Source organism: Marmota marmota, unplaced genomic scaffold (assembly GCF_001458135.2).
Source record: "Marmota marmota marmota unplaced genomic scaffold, marMar, whole genome shotgun sequence".
Classification (NCBI taxonomy): Eukaryota; Metazoa; Chordata; class Mammalia; order Rodentia; family Sciuridae; genus Marmota; species Marmota marmota.
In genome coordinates, this window is record NW_025999932.1 from 12,554,277 (window position 1) to 12,579,734 (window position 25,458).

At 46.1% G+C, this 25,458-nt stretch overlaps 2 long non-coding RNA genes across 2 annotated transcripts; one reads left to right on the plus strand and one right to left on the minus strand.

The window, feature by feature from the left end:
• Window positions 1–310: 310 nt before the first annotated feature.
• On the plus strand, window positions 311–24,678 carry LOC125616075. The gene is made up of 3 exons (XR_007346692.1): window positions 311–2,963; window positions 7,344–7,568; window positions 23,376–24,678. It is a non-coding gene; the product is annotated as an uncharacterized LOC125616075 (long non-coding RNA).
• LOC125616076 lies at window positions 15,633–24,793 on the minus strand. Its single transcript, XR_007346693.1, has 3 exons — window positions 24,672–24,793; window positions 20,128–20,272; window positions 15,633–19,160 (listed from the first exon to the last, which is right to left on the minus strand). It is a non-coding gene; the product is annotated as an uncharacterized LOC125616076 (long non-coding RNA).
• Window positions 24,794–25,458: the final 665 nt, after the last annotated feature.

Sequence of the window (25,458 nt, forward strand, 5' to 3'; positions counted from 1 at the left end):
TCCTGAAGGCAGCCTCTGTCCAAGGCCCAGAGCTATCTAAACCACACCCGTGAACTTCACCGTGGAGTTTGATGTGTATCTCTGAACTCCACCTCCTATGGCTTCCACGTCTATGCTCCCCACCCCCCAAGTTCACATACTGAACTCTTAACCCCAGGCAATGGTGTTAGAGGTGAGCCTTTGGGAGGTGATGAGATCAGGGGCAGAACCCTCATGAATGGGATTGGTGCCCTTATAAAGGAGACCCCGTAGAGCTGCCTCACTCTCTGTCTTGTGTTTGTATATAGTCAGAAGGTTCCCTGTGTGAGCCAGGAAGCGGGCCTTCGCCAGCTGGGAATTTGTTGCTGCCTTGATCTAGGACTGTGCAGCCTCCAGAACTCTGAGAAATGCATTTCTATTCTTTGTCAGTCACCAGTTTAGGGCGTTTTGTTATAGCAGCCTGAGCTGAGATACCACCATAAATTTCACTCCAGGAGAGAAGCATGAGTTCAAGAAGCCATTAGAGTGTTTCAGTAAATTATCAGAAGTTGTTTTCTTTTTCTCTCCTGTTCTTTCTGTTGCTGAGGATTGAACCCAGGGCCTTTCACATGCATGCAATACCTCCAACCATCCTTTTTTTTTTTTTTAAGAATTTATGTAGCACAGATTGAGAATCCCTTATCTCTTATCTGAAATACTTAGCAAAACAGAAGTGTTTTGGATTTTGTTTTTCCACCCAGATTTTAGAATATTTGCATATAAGTAATGAGATATCTTAGGGATGGAACCTGAGTTTAAACATGAAATTTACTTGGGTCATATATACTTTATACATGTAAATTGAAGCTAACTTTATATAGTATTTTTCAAAATTTTATGCATGAAACAAAGTTTCACGGTGTGGAATTTCCCACCAATACGTTGGCACTCTAGACAGATCTTGTGCTGGGACATGTTCACTGGTAGAAGATGTGCTTAGCATGTGCAAGGCCCTGGATCTGATCCCAGCACACGCACACATAAAAAACATCTGATGTTTTAGGATTTAGGGTTTCAGATTAGGAATGCTTCAACCTGTATATGTTCAAAAGATAGAGGTTACATAAGGGGAACTCTTGGTAGGAACTGGGATCTGGTTAAATAGAAAGACCAGCATGGACACATTTCAAGCATCTGAGGATTTTAAGTGCCACCAGGCTTTCCTTCCTAAATTCTTATGGCCCAAATGAGGCCAGTTTCTCAACCTTCATGGAGTGGAAAAGACTGTCCAGTGTTACAAAATACAATGAAAACTGGTGATACCCAGAGAGAGAGAGAGAGAGAGAGAGAGAGAGAGAGATTTTGCACCACATTATGCTCTGCATAATATTTTTTAAATGTCCAACTGTTTTTTTCTATTTTTTTAATTTGTCCAACTGTTTTTGTTTCAGAAATATATTCCTACTGAGTAGCACATCAGGTAATTCTCCAAAGAACTTCAAGGGAAAAGAGGCGAGGAAGTCAGGCAGGTTTCATGTTGAATTTTTGCCTGATTCTGAGTTTTAAAAACCTTGATACCAACTTAATACTTTTCCGATTTTTAGGTTTTCTTAAGGGCAAGGTGGCGATTCAACCCAGGTCCTCGTGTATTCTGGGCAAGTGCTCTGTAACTAAGCTGTACCCTCAGCCCTGATTTTTAAATTGAGGTGTATGTGGCTTATGTACACCAAGCTATAAATCTCACTAGGTCACCTATGTCATCCAAGTTGGCCTCCAGCTCCAATCTTTCGCCTTTAGCCTCCCAAGAAGCTGGAACTACAATTGTGTACCACTGTGCCCAGCCTTGAATAAGTCTTAAGTGGTTAATTAAGTATTTCCAGCTGTCCAGAATTTTAATACCGCCTTCAGTCAATCCTTTCCTACAATAACCCACTTCTCTGGTCTCTTCCTATCCTATAGATTACTGTTGTCTGCTTTGAACAATATAAATGGAAATCTTCTGCGAATGGTTTCTTATATACAACATTATGCCTGTGAAATCCTCTTTGTGTGCAGCAGTGCTGTGTAGTATTCCACTCTGCAAATATACTACATTTATTTCTCTATTCTTCTGTAGTACACAGTTGGGTTGTTTCTGGTTTGGGGACTATTTTGAACAGTGCTACTGTGGACATTCTTTTTCTTCTTTTAGTAATGCTAGCCATTCAATTTTCATTGGGTTATACCTAGGAATGAGTCAGAACAGAGATCATAATTCTATTTAACTTAGTGGATACTGTCAATTGGTTTCTGAACTGGTGAATGAGTCTATCTATCTATCTACAGCAATGTATGCAAGTTGGAGTTGCCCCTCAACCTTGCCATGTGTTTAGCTGCCCCTTAACTTCAGGTGGATAGTGTTGTCTCACTGTGGTTTTAATTTGTATTTTCCTAATAACTTATGATGTTGGGCACCATTATGAATATTTTATCCTTACTACTTTTTTCATTTTTCCATGTGTCTTTTCAGTGCAGACTATGTTTACATATTAGAGTAGATCTAGAATTTTGTGCCTTTTTACTTTAATTATTTTAAAATTTGTTATGGCCTTTTTATCTACCCTTTAAAAAGGTTTATTAAATCCTACTGAATTTGCCTAGCATAATTTACTTAGCCATTTCCCTCTTATTGATCATTAGGTTAATTCCCCCCCCCCACCCCCGTTATTGTCCAGAGAGAGCAGAGCTACACTCGCCTGGCCCTTGTAATGTTTTAGTGAGTGGAAACTCTCATTGGTGGTGCGGGATGTGCCAGCCAGGTGTGCTAGGCACTTGAATGTCTTTTACCTCCTTCTCAGTATAATCTGCAGAAGTATTATCTCTGTTTTACAGATGAACAGAGGCCGGGGACACACTTACACGGTGCCTCTGAGAGCCTGGCCCTGGGTGGGGGGTACTCAGGAGCTCTACGTGCCTGCAGGTAGCGCCAGTTCTGCGCTGACCCGACCTGCGCAGAGAGAGGCCAGGTACCGCCCTCGCCCTCGACCACCAAGACATTCCTGCTTCGCCGGGTGAAAGGAAGCAAGCGAGACGCATCCGAGCGCGCTTTTAAGTTATGAAGTGTCATGCAAACACGAGTCAGGACTGTGACGACAGTCCCTCACCATCTGTCCCCGCACTCTGCTTCCCTGGAACCATGTCCCCGCTTCCTAGTGTGTGTAACATTTTCATTTTCTCACTTGGGTGAGGTAGCCGGGTGGGCAGGGAGCTCCAGAATCACGTGACATGGGTTGTCACCTGGCTTGCTGCGTGGTGACTGTGTGGTCCCTGGCAAGTTAGTGACGCAGCCGGCCCTTGGTGTCTGCAGGGGTTTGGTTCCAGGACCTCTGTGGAGTCCAGAATCTGTTGATGCTCAAGGGCTTCATGTAAGACGGTGCAGTATTTGCATATGACCTATGGGCACCGCCTGTGTGTTTTAAAGCATCGCTAAGTTACTTACAATACCTAATGCAGAGTAAGTGCTCTAAACATCCAGGTTATGCTGTGTTATTTGGGGAACAATGACAAGAAAAAGGTTTGTACATGTTGACTACAGAAATAACTTTTTTCCCCCAAGTATTTTCAATCTGTAGTTGGTTGAATCTGAGGATGAGTAAGCTCTGGATATGCAGGGCTGACTGTACTCAGATTTTGAGGCTTTTTTAAAAAAAATCTGTAAAATGGTGCTATGGCTTGAATATTTGTGTCTGCCCAAAACTTATATGTTGAAACCTAATCCTTAATTTCCCTTTATTGCCCCCTCAGTTATAGGGTCAATTATTTTTTTTAGCATTTCTATTTTTATTTTTTAAAAATTTCTCCACTTTTAAAAACTGGTGTGTGGTAGTCGTAGATAATGGTGTTTTTTTTAAACATCCATCCCTCTTTTTTTTTTTTAATATTTATTTTTTAGCTTTCAGCAGACACAACATCTTTGTTTGTACGTGGTGCTGAGGACCTCAAACCCGGGCCGCACGCATGCCAGGCAAGCATGCTACCGCTTGAGCCACATCCTCAGCCCAATGGTGGTTTTGTTGTTGCACACAATTTAACACTGAATCTGGCCGATATCCCTTCCCAACACATCCTCCCACCCCGCCTGCCACCCCTCGGGGTCCCTGTCCTGTTCTTCTGACCTCCCTGTGCTTTTCACGTGAGGTTGATTCTTTCTAGTTGAAGTCATGGGACAGCTCACATGCGCTGGTGGGGGACAAACATGTGCATTTCTTCTTCCTTTTGTGCTGGAGAGATCTCTGTGGATCTCTGGCAGCTGAGGTTGCTGCCTCCTGTAAGCAATGGCCTTCTGAACTGGCCACCCATGGTCCAGCCAGTCTGACCTGACTCCTCCCCTGTTAGAGTCCTCAAGTCCTCGTGGGAGGCATGCGTGTCCACTATGGTGCCAGGGACATGATCTAACTTCTAAACCAGATATTTGCCGATCCCCACATTAGTGTGTTGTAGCCCAGATCCATTCCTTTTATCCACGAGGAAGTTAAGTCCTATGAAAGTCGCTAATGACAAGGAAACTTAAAAATGGCACAATTAGAGCCTGAACTCAGGTTGTGTGACTTGAAGTCATCACACCGTTAGCTCCAGCGGTTATTTAAGACTGCTTCTGTAGCAAGAAGACGGTGAGGAGAGTACGGGGCTCGAAACCTGGAGATCTAGGACTGGAACTTGGCTTTGTTTCCTGCTGCTTTTGTAAACTTGAGGACACTTGGTATTGTGTCTGCCCAAACCACAAACCATGACTTTGCCTTGCACCACAAACTGCCCCTTGGGCTTGGTGCTATGCAACCTCACCTTTTGTCCAAGCAACTGGGTGCTACTTTTGATTATTTTTTGAGAAAACCTGGATCCTAACTTCTGAAGGGTCCCCACCTGTGTCAGAGCCAGGTGACCGAGTCCAGTTGCCCAGAATAACATTTCTAACACTTCTTTCTCAATCTTGACTTGACTTAAATTATTAAATAACAGTTCTGGGTGTCCCATGGCCTTCAATGTGAATTTGCAGACTCATAATTGTGTCAGTGAGCTTTCCATCACTGTGACCAAAATGCCTGACAAGAACAATTTAGAAGAGGAAAGATTCATGTCAGCCCAGAGTCAGAGGATTCAGGCCATGGTTGGTTGACCAGCCCCAAGATAGAAATATCACGGCGGAAGGGTGTGGCAGAGGAAGGCTGTTCAGGTCATGGCATCCAGAAAGCAGAGGACAGCTGTAGTTGCAAGGCCACACCCTGAGTGACCCACTTCTCCCAGCCTCACCCCAACTGTCTATAGTCACTACACAGATGTCCATTCCAATTATTAATCCATCAAACAGACTAATCGACTGCTGAGTTCCAGCCTTCATGTCCAATCACCTTCCCAAAGTTCCATCTCTGGACATTGCTCAATTGCTTGACACATGAGCTCTTGGGGGGACATTCTGGATCCAAACCATAACAATAATCAGATTCTGCTTTTTGTTTCCTGAAGCCTCATCTTTTGCCTCTGGCAGAAGTCGGTCTTTGGGACGCTCTCTCCACACATGGACAGTCTCATTTTCCTGCCTCTTTCTCTTTCCCAGTGCCAAGTGCACGCACCCTGGAATGCTGATCATCCCCGGGCTCTCCGCGCTCTCCGCCTTTGGACGTGATGTTCCCTTTCCTTGGAAGGCTCTCTTCCGTCAGGCCCACTGCCACATGTCCTTCAGCCTGAGTTCCCATGTGTCCGTTCCGCGGGGCCCTCCTGACCCTGCTGGCCGGGCTTGTCCTCATCTGTGTGCTGTTAGACGATGATTCACGGGGGTGTTCTTATCTGGCCCTCCACTAACTGTGAGCTCTGCGAGGATAGAAACCTGTGCTACTCGCGTCAGTATTTGCAGGCGTAGAGGAACTGATGGTGTAACACAGCAATTAATGCATATTTGCTGAATGAATAAAGAATGAGTAAGTTCTTTCTGACAAGGGAGGAAAAATATATTGAAGAGGTTATCAGATGGTGGTGGTCAGTACTGACTTAATCTCTGTTAATCAGAAATGAAACTGTAGACTTTTATAAGTGACTTTAACACAGAGTTCAGCAAGGTGCCTTTGAACTTGAATTTCTAGTTCCTTGGGAATTTAAAATCCCCCTTCCTTTTGTTTCTGAAACAGCTTAGAATCAAAGGCAATCTGGAATTCAATCTGGTTGGGTTACTACGTAAACCTAGTATTTGCTTGATCCAGGCTTGTACTTGAACTTTTAAAAACCACATATTTTATTAAGATCTGAAAGACATTCCACAAACAGATGAAGCAATGTTGCTACCACCCTCATTAAAAAGAGTAAATTTGACATTTTCTTTATTCTTATTTAGAAAATGTTCCCATTTTTTTTTTAAATTTTGTTGTTCCATAGCCTCTTAAAAATGATTCTTAAAGGTTAAAAATTAAGACTTGTTTCTTTGCCTTTGTTCCTGGACCAGAATCATATATCAACAGAACTGCCTAGTCAGGAAGAGCTTGCAAATTGTGCTTATTTATGAAAAATAGTGTCCCCTATCTGAAAAAGCTTGAAGTTCAGGTATCTGTTCTTTTGATAATTTGTGGCCTACTGAAGTGAAGAACCTTTCACTAAGATTTTTTTATTTTATTTTTTATTTGTTCCTTTTAGTTATACATGACAGATAAGATTTCTTTTTATTGTGCTGGTAGAGGAGAATGAAGAAATTATATCTGTATTCTGTCTCTACTTGAGCGCTGTGTCCATTTCCCTGTAGTAATGGTGGCATAGGTACTGGTCCAGGAGATAATGAAATATGTTTTGGTTTCATTATAGGTGGTTCTCCATAGCCAAGAGCTCTGCATCTGTGGATTCAACCAATTGTGGATTGAAATATGTAGAAAAAGAACGTTCTGCTTTTGCTGACGTGTTCTCTATGTTCAGGCCTAGAGTGGATGAATCTGTACTGAATACAAATAGGGTTTTTTTTTTGGTGTGGCGGGTTGTCATTATTCCCTGAGCAAGGCAATATAACAACTATTGACATAGGATTTCCATCTGTTGGAGTTATAAGTGATCTAGAGGTGGCTTAAACTGTACCAGAGCAGGTACATAGGTTATGTGCAAATACCTGACCATTTTCAAAAGGAACTTGAGCATCTGTGAATTTTGGTTCTCGTGGGGGTCCTGGAACCAGTTCCTCATGGTTGTTGAGGGTTGTGTTGCTTTTGTGGCTCATGTTCATAGACAAGTGTGATCAAGTCACGTGGAAGTCTGTGATTGCATCCGTCAGCCATAGCCGCATCACAACCTCCAAATACCATTCCACACGCAAATAACCCTTGGTTCCCCAGTCCTGGTGCAGGAGTCAGCTGAGACAGCTTCGTCTCTTGTTCCAGGCTGCCCAAGTGGTGCTCCACGTGGCTTTCGGCCTCTCCTGGCCCCAGCAAGTGACCTGAGGCCTGTTTACCTTTTGGTGATGGAAGACCAGAGCACACGCCTCGACATGCAACCACGAGGCAAGTCCCAGTAACATCTTTTGGGCAAATCAAGTCACTCAGCTGGGCAGAAAATCAAGGACTGGGGAAAGTACACACTGCCTTCTGCGTGGAGGTGACTGCAAGGTCAGTGACAAACAGCATGGCGATAGGGGGAGCGAAGGGTCTAACTGATTCCAGTCTTGTACCTTGACTAAGTACCTTTTAGATGGGGTACGTGATGATATGTTTGGTCTACATGAGCTTCTGCGAAAACCTCAATATAGTTTTTTTTTTCTGTATAGTTTTTTTTCAAAATAAACTAATTTTAAAACTATAGTAAGGTCACAAGATTTGCTCACACTGGCCTTGGATGTCCAAGAAAACATGCCACGGTCCCATCTCTCAGCTGCAGGTGTTAATTCAGGGAAAAAACTGGTGAGGGGCGATAGGAATTAAGAAAAGACAAACAGACACATATAGGGAGAAAAAGCTGAGGCCAGGTGGGACATCACCCCTGATGGAGGATGATGACCCAGAGCTGGCTCAGTGCATCTCACCAAAAGGTTATTTGTGGGAAAGTTTCAGCAAAGCAGGCAATATGAAGGACACGGCATGGCGAGACATTAGGGCCATCTTGTTATGCTCTGAATTCTCTATCCCTGGGAGTTGGTGCTTGAGCTTAAGGTTCTGACTGATACAGCTCTGTGCCTCTGCACGGTGTCACCATAGCAACTGGTCCATCTTGACCTGTGCCTTTGTACAGGAAGTTCCCAGTGCAAACGCAGCCACGAGGCAATCAGAAACCATGATTCAAATCACCACTGTCCATGAAAACATAGCTTAAATTTTTTTTCTAGAATGATCTTAGTCTTTCTCATAAACACCAAGCAGTGAGGAGTGGGGATGGAGTGTTGTCTTTCCTAATAATCGTGGACAGCTTCTTGGTATGTCCGTCTCTCCCCGAAGTCGCTTGGTCTCTCTTGTCCCTACTCTGCTCTCTTCCACCTGTCCAGCCTGGGCATGGGTGATTCGCATGTCCTTGTTGGTGCAAGGTGTCCCAGCACCTCTGGTGGCCGCTCACCCCTCGCACATTTACATCTATGATCCTGGTGGGTCACAGTGTATTGTCTCTCTTCTTGGCTGGGTAGGACCTGGTGGCCCTCCCTGAGTGACAGGACCCTATCTTGCTTCTTCCTGGTGCGCTGAGACCCCCGGGTTCCTACTGTAGTTACCACTTGGCTTGGACAGGGGTCCCCCCAGACTCTGCTCTTGGTTATTCTCCCCTCACTGCGGCAGGCCCCATGCTCTCCTACCTTAGCTGCCTCCTGAGTTCTCCTGGGGACTCAGGACCTTCTGGGTTCCGCCTATGCTCCTGGGAGCCACAGAAGCCTGGGAAAGCAACATCCCAAGGCCCTCCTCTGCTGGGCCATTGAGCTAATCACGGTTCTTCAGAGAGACAGAACCAATGCGAGATTATCTATTTATCTATCATCCATCTAAAAGGAGATTTGTTACAAGGAATCGGCTCTGATGATTATGGAGGCCGAACCGTCAGCCCTACAATCTGCCCTTTGTAAGGTGGAGATTCAGGGAAGCTGTTGGCATAATTTAGCTGAGTCCAAAGGTCCCAAGAAGTAGGGAACCAGATGCTTAAGAAAACATAATTTTAAATCCTTGAACCCCAGTCCAAAGGTAGGAGAAGATGGGGTGAGATGTTCCAACTCAAGCAGTGAAGCGGAAAATAGGAGGGGAGGGTGTGTTCCTCCTCCTTCTACCTTTCCTTCCATTTAGACCTTCAACCAGTAGGATGAGGCCCACCCACGTTGGGGAGGGCCAGTTAACTTACTGAGTCTTGATTCAATGGTAAGTCCATTTGGAAACACCCTCATAGGCACACCCAGAAGTAATGTTCAGCCAGGGCACTTTGTCACCCAGTTAAATTGACACATAAAATTGAACATCACCACCAACTTGTGCTTCCAGGCTTACTGATGTGTCCACTCTCCAGGCAAATGCAGGACAACTTGAAATTTTCAGGGTTCAAGATGAGAAAAGGGTATAGCTCCTCTCTGACCCCCTCTTGTGTCACCTCTACTGGTGTCCCCAAGGCCACTGGCATTCCCAGGTGACCCTCCCTGGTTGAGGGAGGACTCCCATTCTCCCTCCACCTGGAGGAGAGCCTATGGTGGCCTGATTGTCTTCCACGTAGAGGAGGCGACCCCAGCCCATTCGGGCCCCGTTTATAACCTTCCGATCCAGCTTTCCCAGAGCCTGTCTTTGTGACCTCGCTGGGCATTTTCCACGCCATTCATGAAGGTGATCCTGTGATGGGTGGTTCTTTCTGTGGCTGGGTTGGACGGCCTGTCTGCCAGCACCCGGCAGTGTCCACTGAAGGGTCACAGCAACTCTGTGGGGCTCCGTCATGTGGACGGTAGAACCCTGAAGAGAGAGAGCATGAACTTAACCTCCCCGATCCCCCCCCCCACTTCCCACTGGGGACGTCGGGAGGGCTCAGGGTCGGGAGCAGATGGATCAAGCACGAGGTCAAGGTTGCCAGAATCGCCGAAGGAGGTCGGTGGCTGCCGAGCTTCTGTGCATGGCCCAGAGCATCCGGGGACTGAGAGGTCTCTTGCTCCCCTGGGCCCCCTGGTTCTCCGAGTCCAGGCTCCCTCCACCTCGGGAAGCCTGTCCCTGTCCCCAGGACATTCGTGTCCCCATGATTGGAGGCAGTTGCTGGGCACCTGTGAAATGCGCGTGCGTGGGGGTAGCAGAGGTGGCGGGCAGGGCTGTGGGCAGAGCCAAACTCCTCGGCCTCAGGGGGTTGGTTTGCTCAGGCTTTTGAGGACACGCAGGCCACCGGGCAGACCCACTTTCAAAGATAGCTCAGGACAGCCAGGGCGGGAAGGTAGGTCAGGGCGCATCTGTACTCGCAAAGGGGCTGAAATACTTCCTTTCCCTGCGCAGGGATGACGCAGAGAGAGGAGCGGGGCGCACACAGCCATTCTTTTTTAGCGCTTTCTCAAATTGATTTTAGATTTGGGAATTATAGTTTCTAAAAGAAATAGAGCAGTGGACAGTGGCTTCCGGTAGAGCCACCCAAGTGTCCTTATATAGTCTTGAAAATCATGTCATCGGAAGCTCCCCATGTGACAGCAGGCAGTGACATTCAGTGTGGACCAGATGGGGAAAGGCCTGTCAGACTTTGTGGGCATTCTGAACAGTAGGCTATTTTAGAAGAAGAGGCTCTGTATTTTCTTTCATGTTTTGGTGATTCAGGCATGCAAGCTGTTTATGGAACCATCATGAACAGAGGGCCTCTGGTACCCACTCCCCACCCATCCCCACTACCCTGCTGTGGAAACTGTCCGCTGTTGGCTTTTCACCCTGCCAGGTTCCACAGGGGCATGACCTCCATAGACCACCACTGGGTCTGTTGGCTGCTGGTTTCTAGGGGAAGAGATCAGGATATGGGGACATGGGAGGGTGAGAAGGATAAAAGGGCAAGGGTGTCTCAGTCCCTTTTCTGTTACTATAACAGAAGGCTACAAGCTGGGTAATTTATAAAGAAAAGAAAATTATTTTTTTTCTCCGTGTTGTGTCATCCTGTGTTGGAAGGTGGAAGGCAAGATCACATGCGAGGGCCAGAGGGGCTGTGTGAGGAAGGCTCTCCTGCAGCAACTGCAGACACCCATTCACGAGGGCAGAGTCCCACCAATTAACACTGCTGCATTGGGGATCAAGTTTCTACCACATGAACTTTGGGGGATACAGCCAGACTGTAGTAGAGGGTGATGGGAGGATGAGGGAGATGGGAGGGAGAGACAAGTCATTGGTACTGGCCCCTTGCCGTGCTCTGGGGGTCCAGCATGGCAGTGGAGGCCTATCAGAACCTCTGGGTTCTGGAGAGCCGGCCCAGCTCCCTCCTGCCTGAGGAGGTGGCTTCCTGTTCCCACCCAGCACTGCACCCTGGATGCTTTCCTCTTACGTCGCCTGCAGCCTCGCCCAAGTCCCTTTATGAAACTCTCTTTGGAGCGTCCATCTGTTTCCGCCGGAACCCTGACCAAGGTGCCCAGTGCCCTCCTAACCTGCTACTTACCTGTACATATTTCAGGTTTCCTCTCCAGCATGTCCACGAGGACACCTTGGTGTTTACGAAGCCGTCCTCCCCAGTTGACGCCCCCCTTCCCTGGGTGCCTCCTGCCCCCCTCCAGCTCTTTTTGGGTCTTCCTCAGGAGCATCGCTGAGCATCGGGGCCTCTTCTCCCTCCCCCCCTTTCTCACACCCTGGTTTTAACTGGGAGAAGGAATTAACCCGAGTACTTCCTGGACGGACATCAGGTGCCTTATCCCACGATTCACTTGGATGTCCCCCCAGTGTCTCCCCACGGGACACCCAAGCGCGGCTGGGGCTGGGAATGAATTATCTCTCTGACTCTCTACAGCAAGTATGTGCCACTGTCCCCGTTTCATAGCTGAGGCGTCTGAGCCTCGGAGAAGTTAAATACAGGGCCCAGGTCCCTTTCCTGCCTCCCACTCTGGGCTCTTCCATCTGTAGGTCAGTGACAACCCAGCTCTCGTGTTGTGTATTGCTGAACTTGAGTTGAACTTAGCTTCATGTTTTCTAAAAACCGCCAGCCTGGCTTCAGGGGCTTGGGCTGGAGTGAGCTCTTTTTGCCAACTCATTCATCAGAGCCGTGTGCCCGCCCCTGACTTTGAGCTTCGGTCTGCTCTGTAATTCTCTGCGATTCTAAAAATTACCCCTGACTCCCTCAGGGCTTCATTTCAGACTCATGGTATCTTGACAATGCATGATTAATCTAAAACTAGAGCAGCAGGATTCATTCCAGAGATTTCTTTTCATTGCACAAACTAGAAATAGGAATCATTGTATTGTCTTCCCTGCAAAAGGAAGAAGATATACATAAACCTTCTCCAGTGTGTAAACACATAAGCTGTGGCCTCTGAAGCCAAATCATCACTATTATTTAGTGAATGTGACCTGTTCAAGGAACAAAGAATGGAGACTGGGGCCACCATCTGGATTAAGCCTTGTCTTGGGAACGCAATAGGTCTGGTTTTAAAATCCCGCTGGGTGATCTTGGGCATATGACTTGACTCTTCTGGGCCTCAGTTTCCTCATTTTCTCTCATGGACATGAGAGAGATGAGCAGGATGTAAATATTTTGTGGTCCCGAAGCCCTGGTCAGCAACTTTTGATAGAGACCACAAATGTCCCTTTGGAGAAAACTTGAGTGATTCTGGGTGGGATGGGGTGGAGAGTCACTTCACTGACTCCCACCCGGTTCTCTCAGGGAAACTCAATACTGATGAACTCTCAGCCGTTTGCTGAAGGAGCTCTGGACCTTTTAAGGGGGAAGAGTCTAGACTCTAAGCCCTTGTCCCTAACTAAGATTGGAAGTTCAGAGCACCCTTCAGGAAGGTTCAGGAAGACCCTAAGCAGGGACAAGGTGAGAAAGATCCTGAAATAAAATCACCAAAAGGGCAGAAGGCATTGGGGCCAGGAGGGGTGGTGGTGGGAACTGTCCTTGGCCTTGAGGCCTGGAGTGAGTGAAGAGATCAGAGTCTGGGTGTCCCTTGGCCCCTGAGGGGACAGTCCTGCTTCTGCTTGTCTCCACTCAGCTCTTGAAGGTGGACTTGGGTGTTGGAGGAAGTGGCTCAGAGGCATAGCCTTTTTTAGGATGATGGAACTTGTTCTTTTGCTGAGTTTTGGGGTGAGGAGGCTGAGGCAGGAGGCATCACCTGGAAATGCCCTCGCCCACAGGTGAGGGCCCAGAAATTCCTTGCCATGGGGGGATGCTGGTGGGCAGGGCGGGACGTCCTGCTGGTCAGTGTGACTGGCCTGGTAGCATTTTAACTGGAGAAACTACTGGTGATCTCCGTTACCAGTTACACATAGAAAGCGTTGAGCAAGTGCGGCCATTGTGAGTTACCCAGAAATGGCAGGGAGAGATGAGGACTGTTATATTGCTAAGATAGATTTCCATGAGGAAAAGAATTAACCCCTCAGGCTGAGGTGAACAGAGAGCCGGGGGACACAGCCGCCCGCCAGGAGCTTTGGCAGCTGTGGGGAGTCCGGTGGCTCATCCTGGGGAGGGGACGGCTGCAGGAACGTCCCTATACCTATACCTCTGCCTCTAGTGGTGTCACCATGTTGTAATACTCAGAAGCTCGTTCAGTCAGACATGGCCCAAGTCCTCAGGGTGTGCTATTTAGAGCCTCAGAATCTTGCAAGGAACTAGGAGCCATTTCCCTGTGGTTCTCAAACTTTTCACAGTGATAAGTTCCCTCCTCTCCCTTTTTTATCTCTAATAAAATTTTATAAGCCATCCTATTATATAAAACAAATAGAGTGGTGTGTGACTAATAAAAAAAAATATTTTAAAATGGAAATGTATTCTATGGACTTATGTTAGCATTAGTCAGAACAGTACAGCGATTTTGAAAAATCAAAAAACTCATAATTGGGGCTATGGAAGCTGGTTTCAGTTTTTCTAGCAGATCTATCATCTATAAAATTCAAATTAAAGTGCAAATGGAATCCCAGAAGTATCCTGGTGGTACTTGGCATACCTGAATCTGGCTTTGTATCAGTCATGGTCTCAGCAGGAAATGGTTTGCACTCACTCCTCAATTAAATTACTCAGAGGAGGGTCTGAAACTTGCTAAACCATTTGCAAAAACATCGCAGAGAAACCAAATGGGCTGGTGGCATACCCCAGGGTAGCACCAATGGAGGTGACACCATCCCCAGGGCCATCCCCGTTTGTCCTTCCCACACCCCCAGCCTTTTCATCTCTGAGGTCTGAAGACTGCACTGGGTATAGAATGCTAATGTCACCCCTCCTTTGGGACTGGGGTTCAGGGGACAGGCTTAGCTTCATCCGGTAACTCCCTTTATTCCGGCCAGGATATTTCTGCTCCACGGTTGCTGTGCAGCTCAGCTGACTTTGCAAGTGTGAAGAGAAAGCGCACCTATCCAGGGTCAGAGCCGGGCCAGGAGCTCTTTGGCCTCTGCCACACACTCTAAGGTCACACACTTTCTCAGGAAAGATGGGAAGAAGTCAGCCCCACCATGTTCGGGGCTACTAACTAGACCGAGGTTACCAATTCTGGCCTGGGAAATATCCTCCTGGATTCCTATCTGTGCCTGCTGAGCAGCGGTAGAGACTCTGGGATCCCTGGTGACATCCGGGATCATGCTTCCCGAGGACTTCACCCTTGGCCTGCTTCTCACAGAAGGTTGGGCTTGAACGACCTCTTCTAAAGCACACACCATCAAGGTGGTGGGTGGCAGCCACTGCCTTGCTGTGGACTGGGGAAGCCGTGGCGAAGATCCCCCTGCCCTCGAGCTCCAAGTCACTGGTGGTTTGCGGCAGTTGGGTGGGGATGGTGTGCACCTTAGGACTTCCTTGGCTTAGTGGAAACAGCACACAAGCAAGCTTCGGAGTGAGGGGATGGCTACTTACTTGCTGAGGCTTTAGGGTACAACAGTCGCCTCACAAGGAAGCCACGTGAACCCCTCAGCCTCCGGGGCGTTCTCCCACTGTGTGGCCACACCCACCAACTTGCCCTGGTTCCCAGGGATGCTGCCAGCCTAGCTGGACTTCTCCACGGCTGCTGTCCCGTCCCTCCCCGTAGTGCCTGCTGCCTCCTGGGTTTACCGAGCTCCCAGCTCCTGCCTGTCTTCAACACATCATGGTTAACTGGGCCACATAGGCATACGCTCCACGTCTGTTTGTCTGAACTGTTAGGACCCTCGGATAACCTCGGTGTCCCAGGCAACAGAGGGGTCCTTCTGACCTCTACCTCTCTTCTCTTCTAGCAGAAGAGCTTAGTTTTCTCTTTTGTAGTTTTTCAGATTAAACAGCACCAATCTGGGGTTGGGTAAGGCTCTTCTCATCTGTAGCTCTGTAGTCAGCAAGGCCAATGCTGTTCATGTGCCACGGTGCCTGGGACTAACAGGACTGTGCCAGCCGGGGACCTTGCTTTAACCTTGAATACCATGTGACTTCCCAGATCATCCAGGATCACACTGCAGCACTGCAGCAAACCATTTAGGTCTAAATGGACTTCACCATTAAACTCTTCTCTGTAGAGAGCAATTGGCACTATGTAAGTAGGTCTTCTGAGAGACCTCCTTACAAACAGGCATCACTTATTGATTATTCACACAGGATGAACTGCCAAGGGTAGCCTCATCCTCATGCTTCTCTAGCCCATAATAAATTCACACAGTGCAATGTTAGAACATGGAGTGGTGTCTCATCTGCACAGTGAGAACATCAGGAGAGTCAGGTATGTTTTTTTGCTTACTGCTATAGCCAAGGCTATTTGATCCTGTTTACATGAATCAGGAAATGAAAAATGAAAATAAGTCTGGGTCCCTGATGCAAAGTACACATTCTCTGTGTGAGTCAGCTTTCTGTTACTATAGCAAAATACCTGAGATAATCAACTAATGAAGAGGAAAGGTTTACTTTGACTCAAAACTGCTTACCTCATGGCCAAGATGAGAAGGAGAGGAAGAAATGGGGATCCCACAACCCCCTTCAAGGGGATACCCTCAATGACCTGAGACCTCCCACTAGGCCCCTCTGCCTCACAATAGTGCCAAGCTGGGGACCAAGCTTTTAACATGTGCATTTGGGGAACATTTGAGATCTAAACTATTGCTCTCTCACTTGATTTAAACATAATGAAAAAAAAAAAAAAACCCCAGTAATGCAATTCATGGAGCTTTTCTTGTTGATTCATTAATTACTTTTCATTGCTACTGGACACCTAAAATCTTACGAAATTCTGATGAATGAATGTGAATGAGCCACTCTATAATTACATCTATATTTTAAATAGCTTCTATTTATTTTTTTTTCCTAAAGCTTTAAGTAAATGCTTTATTTGCACCTTCTAATTTGCATTTTCTTACTTGGCTTTTCTAAATTAGCGGTTGTTAAGAAGCACATTGTTAATAGGAGGGCTGACCTATCTACTCATAGAATTTTGTTAATACAGTAGAGGATTTAGGAGTAGATTTTTTTTTTTTTTCTGTGCTGGGGATTGAACCCAGGGCTTCCCACACGCCAGGCCAGTGCTCTACCATTGGGCTACACTCCCAGTCCAGGAGTAGATTTTTAATTTTTAATGTAAACGTTCCTAAGGGACAAATTTCCTGGCTAATGAGTGGCCTCCCACCTCGATCATTTTTTAAAAATAACTTTTTATTTTAGAATGTATTTGATTTACAGAAAAATGGCAAAGATAGTACAGGGTTTCCCTATATCCTGCGTCCTACATTAATATGGTAACTTTGTCACAATGAAGCAATATTGATACATTGTTGTAAACTAAAGCCCATACTTTATTTACATTTCCTTAGTTTTTACCCAGTGTTCTTTTTCCATTCTAGGAGTCTGTCCAGAGACTGTGGTACGTTTAGCCCTCCTATCTCATGCTGTCTCGGTTGTGACAATCTCTCAGACTTTCCTTGCTGTTGACGACCTTGGCAGTTTTGAGAAGCTCCGGTCTGGTGTTTTGTAGAATTGGATTCTATGTTTATCTCACGATCAGGCTGGAAATAGGAGTTTTCAGAGTGAAGACCTTCGAGGTGAACTGTCACTTTCATCACATCATATCAAGAGTGCATCCTGGCAACTTGGTTGATGGCTGTCGATGTTGACCTTGGTCACCTGGCTGAGGTCGCATTTGTCAGGTTTCTCTTCTGGGAAGTTACTCCCTCCCCCTTCCCCACACTGTGTGGTTTGGAGGAAGTCGGGCTCCACACACCATCCACACTTTGGGAGTAGAAGTTATCCTTCACCTCCTTGAAGGCAGAGTGTCCACAAAAATGATTTGGAATTATTCTGCACAGGTTTGTCTCTTCTCTATAGGTATTTATTTATTTATTTTCCAGCTGCTTCTCTATGCCAGTCTGGACCCCTGGATGTTTATTTTGTGTTTTAGACCACAATGTAACACTACTTCCTGTTGTTGCTCAACTTGTTCTAGCTTTAGGCTTTGAGAGCTTTTTCGGGGGTTCGTTTGGGAACGGGGATAGATCCCTTTGACATACCCTTATGGTGGCATTTAAATTTTTTTTATTTATGTTTTTGAGTACTTCCTTACATCCTGGCACTACAGAATGTTCCAGAGATGTTGGACATGTTTTCTGTTCTAATCTTGGAATCAACATTTCTCCAAGGAGCCTTGGGTCCTATTATCAGAGAACTGTGTTAGAGAATGTAAAGTGTGCTTGTTGCTGTGGGGTCATTGCTTCCAGGCCCTCTTAGCCGACAGAACAAGGAGGTACATATGTATCTACTAGCCCAAGTGTTCATGTGTGTAGCTCTCTTTTGATATGTAATAACTGTATCTCTATTGTGCTAACCAAATTCATACTGATGTTTCCAACTCTAATCCATCCACTATCTTTGCTTATCTGCAAACTACTCCAATGCTTCCTCATTGTTCCTGGGAGACAGCTGAGTCCTGCCATCTCCTCTGAGCAGGTGGTCAAGTCCATGGTTGACCCAGCTTCGACAACCCTGCTCAGAGCAGTCAGAGTGCCCAGGAAGCAGCATAGGCACGTTCTCAGCTTGAGGTGGAAGCCCAGAGCTTTATCACCAATTTGGTTTATGACTTGTTCTGTCTATCAGCAATAAGAATGGGGCAGGCTCACTGTGAAGCAAGGTGCTAGGGACATGGAGAATCACCCACACTTATTACCACCACTTGGACGTTAGCTGTCAGACTTTTAGGTCTTAGATGGTGACTGTCATTCTCTGACCACAAATTGTCCCTTCTTGGTCCTGTTGGGGAAAAAATCATACAACGAATAACATTTTGCCACTCCAAAATGTTATTCATTGTATGATTTTAGTCTCCAACTTTGTCTACACTTTAAAAATTATCCACTCATCTCCCTGTGAACCTCTGGCCAGCTAGTTTTTTTTTTCTTCTTTTCTATAGAAACTATTTCTGAAAGTCTTCATGCTCCTCAAACTCCCACCCCACCCCACACTCAGTCATGACCTTGCCCTTCCCACACACCAAATGATGCTCAAAACATTTCTGCCACACCCGCAGCAGCTTTCTACTCTCCAGTTCTGAGGTGCTCGGGAGAAGGTAGAAACATCACAGAGCCGTGATTTTCAAAGTGTGGTTCTCTGGGCCCAACAGCACCTGCAGTGCCTGGGAACTTGTTGAAGATACAGCTCTCAAGCTCCATCCAGATGTACTGAATCAGAAGTTCTGGGAGTGGGCCCGGGCCTCTGGGGGTTGCCAAGGGCTCCAGGTGATTCTGGTGCATGCTAAATCAGCCTTGAAACAAGATGTGGTTTCTGCTTACGCCTTCCGTCTTGCCAGTGTTGGCACTGCCTCTGTTCTATTGTGTGCTTTAATGATGCAGAATCGTGGTGCTGACCATCCCCAATGTGATCAAGCTTTCTCTTGGCTCAGGGGTTTGCAAAAACCGCTACCTCAGCTCAGAAATCTGCTGCTCTTCATTCTCCATAATCCCTTGTCTCCCAACATTACAAACTTCAGGGACTTGCTTCACATCTAGGGCTAAAATCTAGATGTGAAGACAGACTGGGGACGTGGACTCTGACGTCAGCAGCAGAGGCCTTCCTGACTGGGGGCCCCATGCCAATGTGTGAGTGTCTCCAGCTGTGCCGACTTCCTGGTCTTGCGTCACTTCAAGGTGACTTGAAGACAGAGTCTGTGTGGAAGGGTTGACAGTCATTTCAACAAGCTGTTCTTTTTGTTGTTTTGCAATAAAGAAAAGCTAACTTACCAGCTCCGTCTATTTCTGATGTCATCCTTTCCACTTGCCGGACACTGAGTCGCTTGTGGACTGGGTAATTAGCTTGGTTGGAAGTTGGACTTTCAGGTTGGGTTAGGGCAGAGGGAGGGCATGTCCATTATTCTCTGGGTTGCCTAGCTGCCTCTGTGGTCTCACTTTAAGATCTCACAAAATAGCATTTCACCAATGCCAAGGGATCCCCAGGAGGGCCCTCTAGTGTCATTCAAGATAATTCTAGGGAGGAAAGGTCCACATATGGAAACTGATTTGGGAGGCTGTCCACCTCTTCTGGGAGACTGGCCTGTTTTATGAGTTCAAGCAGTTGGCTACAGCTAAGGAATTGTTTCACCTGAACGCTCCGCTGTGAAGAACAGGTCCACTCCGGTGTGTGGTGTGGGTGGGGCTCGTGTAGCTCTCAAGGGACATTGAAGTGCAGTACCGATGTGAGGTGGTAGGACATCTGGAAGGTGGGGCCTAGGTCTTTAGGTCATTGGGGGGCGTGCTTTTTGGAAGGTGTTTTTTTTTTGTGGTGCTGGGGATTGAACCCAGGGCCTTGTGCAAGGCAAGGCAAGGCAAGCACCCTACCTACTGAGCCATACACCCAGCCCTGGAAGGTGGTTCTTAAAGGGTATTATAAAAACCTGTGTGTGCCCCCACCAGTGCTGTCCCTGCTCCTGTAATCACTTTTGCTCCTGCCATCGCTATCGGTGCCATATGTGACGCAGTCCAGCTGTGGCTCTGGCCAAACAGTCTGGGCCATGCTGTTTGGACTTTGAATCTCCAAAACCATGAGCTAAAATGGACAAACCTCTTCTTCCTAAGTGTCCTATGTTAAGAATTTTGTATAATAAGGCAAAGCTAATGTACATAGAATGCATTTTACCTGTTTAGCTGCGTTGTAGGACAAGGCCCATGAATTCTCAGTGGTCATTCACCAACGTTTTCAGTTTGGTTAACTTCCCCGTGGTTTCTGCACAACTCTAAGCAAGGCCACATTTTTGTTGTTTCTTGTACATTTTTTTGGTTTCCTGTAAATATGAGACATATCCCTGTTAAAACCTGATGGGATGTCAGCGTGTGTGTGTGTGTGTGTGTGTGTGTGTGTATGTGTGTATATTCCAAGGCTCTATCGGCTTGCCCTCTCTGACTGCTGAAGGTCGCCTGTATTCCTTGGTTCCTGGCCCCATCTTCTGTCTTCAAAACTGGGGACATCGCATCTTCATGTGCTTCTCTTCCATGTCACATCAACAGCTTCTGTCTTCTGCCACTCTTCCTACTTTTTAGGACTCTGGGAAGGCAGTGGCCTCCTGGGTAAACCAGGATAATGTCCCTACTTTATGGTTATCAGATTAGCAACCTTAATTCCATCTGGGAGCTTAGTGCCTCTTTGCCATGCAACCTAACATGCCCAGGTCCTGCAGACGGGATGTGGCTCTCTTTGCAGAGGTGATGTCATTCTTCTACCTACTTCGCTAGTTTCTTTTTGTTAGTAGTGTGTAGTAATTTCTTCATTTTGGGGGGGGTATGGGGAATTGAACCCAGGGGTACTCAACTACTGAGCCACGTCCCCAACCCATGTATAAGTATTTTATTTAGAGACAAAGTCTCTCTGAGTTGTTTAGGGTCTTCCTAAATTGCTGGCTGGATTTGAACTTGCAATCCTCCTGCCTCAGACTCCTGAGCCACTGGCATTACAGGTCTGCGCCACCGCACCCGGATAGTAACTCTTTACTTTTAAACATTTTGAGTCCTTTGTCAACTTGGTATTTCTGTCATCTATCTTTTTTTTTTTTTTTTTGGTGGGGTGGGTATTTCTTTGATGCTTATAATTCTCCCACTTCCTCTCTGCTCCTTTAGAAAATACACATTTTATTTATTAATTGATAAATTATAAATTGTGAATTCATAATTTAACATGCATCCTTGATGTTAAAAGGCCCAAAGTTAGTCACTCTCTTTATTCTCCTCCTCCTATTCAATAAGGTCCTCGTCTGATCCCTGCCCTCCCCTGTGAACCAGGTGGCTCCAACAGGAGCTTGTCTCTTAGTCCTGGATGCTTGAAGTCCAAGGCAGGGCTGGTCCTTCCCAGGCTGTGGGAGTCCGCCACACCCATTGCCAGCTCCTATGGTTTCCTGGCCACCTTCTGCTCTCCTTGGCTTGTGGAAGCCACTCTGCTCTGCCTTCGCCTTCACACAACACCCTCCCTGTGTGCGAGTCTCTGCACCCAAGTTTCCCTTCTAACAAGGACTCCAGTTATTTTGGATTGACTCCAGTTAAGTGATCTCCTTTTTTTAAAAAAATATTTTTTAGTTGTAGATGTACACATACCTTTATTGATTTATTGATGTGGTGCTGAGGATCGAACCCAGGGCCTCATCATGCTGGGTGAGAGCTCTGCCACTGAGCCACAACCCCAGCCCCCAGTGATCCCCTTTTAACTATTACATCTGAAATGACCTTCTTTGCAAACATTACGAGCTCCTTATGAGGTCCTTGGGGTTAGGACTGCAGCGTTAAGAAGTTTGGGGGCATATAGTCCAGCTCCTGGGGCTCTCCATCTTGGTTTGACACACTTTAAATTAGTCCTGTGTTTATTTATTTGTGCACCCTTCATTTTGTGGACCTCTGTCTCTTGTAGCTCAGCTTCTTCCTCTGGGCTCAATTTTCTTCTTCTCAAGGACGCCTCATCTTGATCATTGTTCATGATGTCCTCTCTCCTTTATGATATTTACTTGCATCTAGAATTCCACATTGACATCTTTTCCCAGCACTTTGAAGATACGATGTCAGTCTTTTATCGTTTCTTTTGTTACTGTTGGGAGGTCTGAAATCAATTTCACGGTTTCTTTGTAGATAATCTGTCTTCCCTCCCCCTCCCACTTCCTTTAGGCAACTCCGAGACTCACTCCACGGTTTGCTGCAGTTTGACTACGCTATGTCTAGGCGTGCATCTATTATCATCATCTTTTTCTGTTCAGTATTCACTGTTGCCCTGAGTCTGTAGACTCATGCTTTCTTTTATTTCCAGAAAAATCTCAGTCTTTATAGCTTAGAAGGTGGCTTTCGTCCTGTTTTCTCTTTTCCATCCCAAACATTTTTTTTCTCTACAAGTGTAATTTTTATTGAAGCATAAATGCATATAAAAGTACATAAATTATAAGTGTTAGGTTTGCTGAATATTCATAAGCCTAAACCTCTGTTTAACCAGCACCCAGACCCAGAAATGGAATAATTCCAACACTCGAAATCCCACTTCGACTCCTTCTGGTCACTGCCCACGTCCCCTATCAAGGGTAGCTGCTATCTTGTCTTTTATCACCACAGATAAGTTTTACTTGTTTCGAAGCTGCATAAAATTGGAACCATATTCTCTTCAGTTTCTCTTTTACTCAATGTTACGTTAGTGAAAATCATCTACGCTGTGTGTACTTGTTATTTATCCTTTCTCACGGCAGTATGGTATTCCTTGTGTGATTCTCACCCAGAGCTTTTTTTGGAAGCACATAGGACCTTCTCTCCCATCTGTCATATCTCTTGCCTTCTTTCTCATGTTTTCCATCTTAAAAAGATTCTTTTTAAGTTGCAGATGGACACACATATATTTATTTATTTTTATGTGGTGCTGAGAATCGAACCCAGTGCCTCACACATGCCAGGCAAGTGCTTTACCACTGAGCTATAGCCCCAGCCCTACATTTTCTATCTTTTTAATTCTCTGTGTTTCCTGCTGTCTGAATTCCTCAGATCTTCCTTAATGTTTACTAAATCTCTACTTGGCCACACCAAATTTGTGGTTTAGCCTGTTGACTAAGTTTATTATTTTTTAATAAGAAATTTTTTCCCCATTGACTGAATTTTTAATTGCAGTAACAACCGTTGTCATGACTGTAAGCTCTGTTCGGCTCCATTCCATATACAACTGTTCATCAAATGCAGTTTTTTCTTCTCTCTTAAAATTGATCTTAAACAAACTTATTTAAACTCAGAGGGCTCCTTTCCAATGAAATATTAGGGGATCTTGTCTTAATTTTGTTGTGTGTGCTGACTTTTGTTTTTGGTGCATTTTTCTTGTGAATTGGATAATCTTGAATTGAGATCTGTTTTTTGTTTTGTTTTTTCCTTTTGTTCCAGTGGAGCTGTACATTTGGAACCATAGTGTGGCCTTCTTGGAGGACTTCTCTTTGGAAAGGTGTGATGGATGTTTCTGCTGCAGCTGTAGCATGAGATTAGGACCAGCTTCTATAATAATTTCTTGGATTGGATTTTTCTGCATTAATCAGGTAGCACAGAGTATATTCATTAGGCTTGAGTGAGGTCCAAATAGTGATTCTGAATTCTCGGGGGAGATTATGTTTCCCTATTCAGAATCCAATGTGAGACAGACAACAATCTTTACCGAATAAACTCTCCGTGGCTCAGGAAAATTTAAAAAAACCACACAGCCCTGTGACTTGAGCACTGGACCCCATGACAAAAGAAGTGGACATTGGAATCCAAGGATGGACCCCATGACTGGGACTTTGGAGTGTCTCATTCGAGAAATGGGGCAGGAGAGAATCTAGAAATGAAGTCAGGACGTCAGACAGTAGAGGCCACGTGGCAGGTGAAAGGGAAGGGGAGGTTCTGGGGTAAATTTTCTGTATTCTGGGCACTCGGATCAACATGCCATTGAAATCATCTTGACACTTAGTTTGAGCCCTTCTCTGGACCAGGGGAGGTCCCCTTAATGGCACAGAACCTGGCCAGTCTCATTGGCCACATTTTGGATGATGGAACTTGTCTTTAGTACCATCCTGTTTTGCTATCCCACTTTCTAGAGCCTCTCGGACAAGTGTCTCATCCTCAAGCACCTGTGAAGGAATGGATGATGAGGTCAATAAGAAAATTAATAAAACTACCTGGAAGGTGGCCTTAGGGAAGTTGAGGCCCCGTGGGACGCTGCTTCTCAGTTTCAGCTTATTTCTGTGAAGTGGAAATGCGCAACCTGGACCGGGATTTTGGATTTTTAAAAGAAAACATAAAATTTTGGCAACTCATTCAATTATTAAAATGTGCTGTGCTAACCACAAACACAGCTGTGGTCCACATATGGCTTGCAGGCTGCCGGATTGCAATCTCTACTTTGAACGGCCTTCCAGAACCTTCCAGGAGCCTGTGTCCCCTCTTTCCTAGCGGTTCCCACCTTCCAGGCCTACCTGTCAAACAGAATGTCTTCGCTTTCAGAATCATCTGTGTTCTTAATTCTTCACTAAATACCCCGTTCTTTGAGTGAGCGTGTTTGAACAAATTTGCACTAATGTGGGATTGAAGGATGTCCCTCCTGCATGTTGGACTGAGTCGCATTGCGGAGCCCTGGAGCAGCATGCCTGGCCGACAGGCTGTGCGGGCTGTGCTGCCAGATGTTCATGACCCTGGCTCTCCACTTACCTGCTGAGAAATTGTCTCCAAGAGAAATCAGCTCCAAAAGGCCTCAGCTCTCTCAGCGCTGCTATTCTTCTCTGTTGAGTCAAGCTCTGTCAGTGTTGCTGAAAGGCTATTTTAAAGTATGTCACATACTGAATGCTTATTTTCGTCCAGAGTATGAGAATTCTGCAGTTGTAAGAGCCCTGGAAATCTCCTAAGTCAAGCCCTCCACTGGGTGGATTTTGTAGACAGGAGAGATTTTGGTTCAAAGGACCTGTCCGAGGCCTGGCTAGCCACACTGGAATGTCTGCAAACTTTATTTGTAATGATAAATTTTGTTGCAGATGTGACTTTAATCTCCCAAAGCTTATCCACCCGGCATTGTGAATTAATCATTAAAGCAAATTATCGCTCCTGAGTCTATCAGGGTGGGGTAGTGGGGAAGAGACGCAAGGTCTTGCAGCGGTCATGTATTATCTGCCTGCGGTTCTCTAAGTTTCAGTCAGGCATCAGGAAACGACACAGTCAGATCTGCTTTGTGGTGAGAGTTTTATTCTGAGTGTTATTAGTGTGGTGTGAACATGAGCCCATCTCTTGGAAAAATTCATACTGGCCCAAGTTGTCTGTTCCTGACTAGTGGAAGGCTGGTTTCTTCTTCTTGCGAATCCCCTTCCCAAATGGTTGAAGAACCTGAGGGTTACAGAGTCCTAAGGCGGGGGTGGGCAGGGGGTTTAGTAGCAAAGCCAAAGCTGAATCAGCCCACTGTGCCCACAGCTCCACGGAGCTTCACAGTGTCCCTGTCAGTCACCTC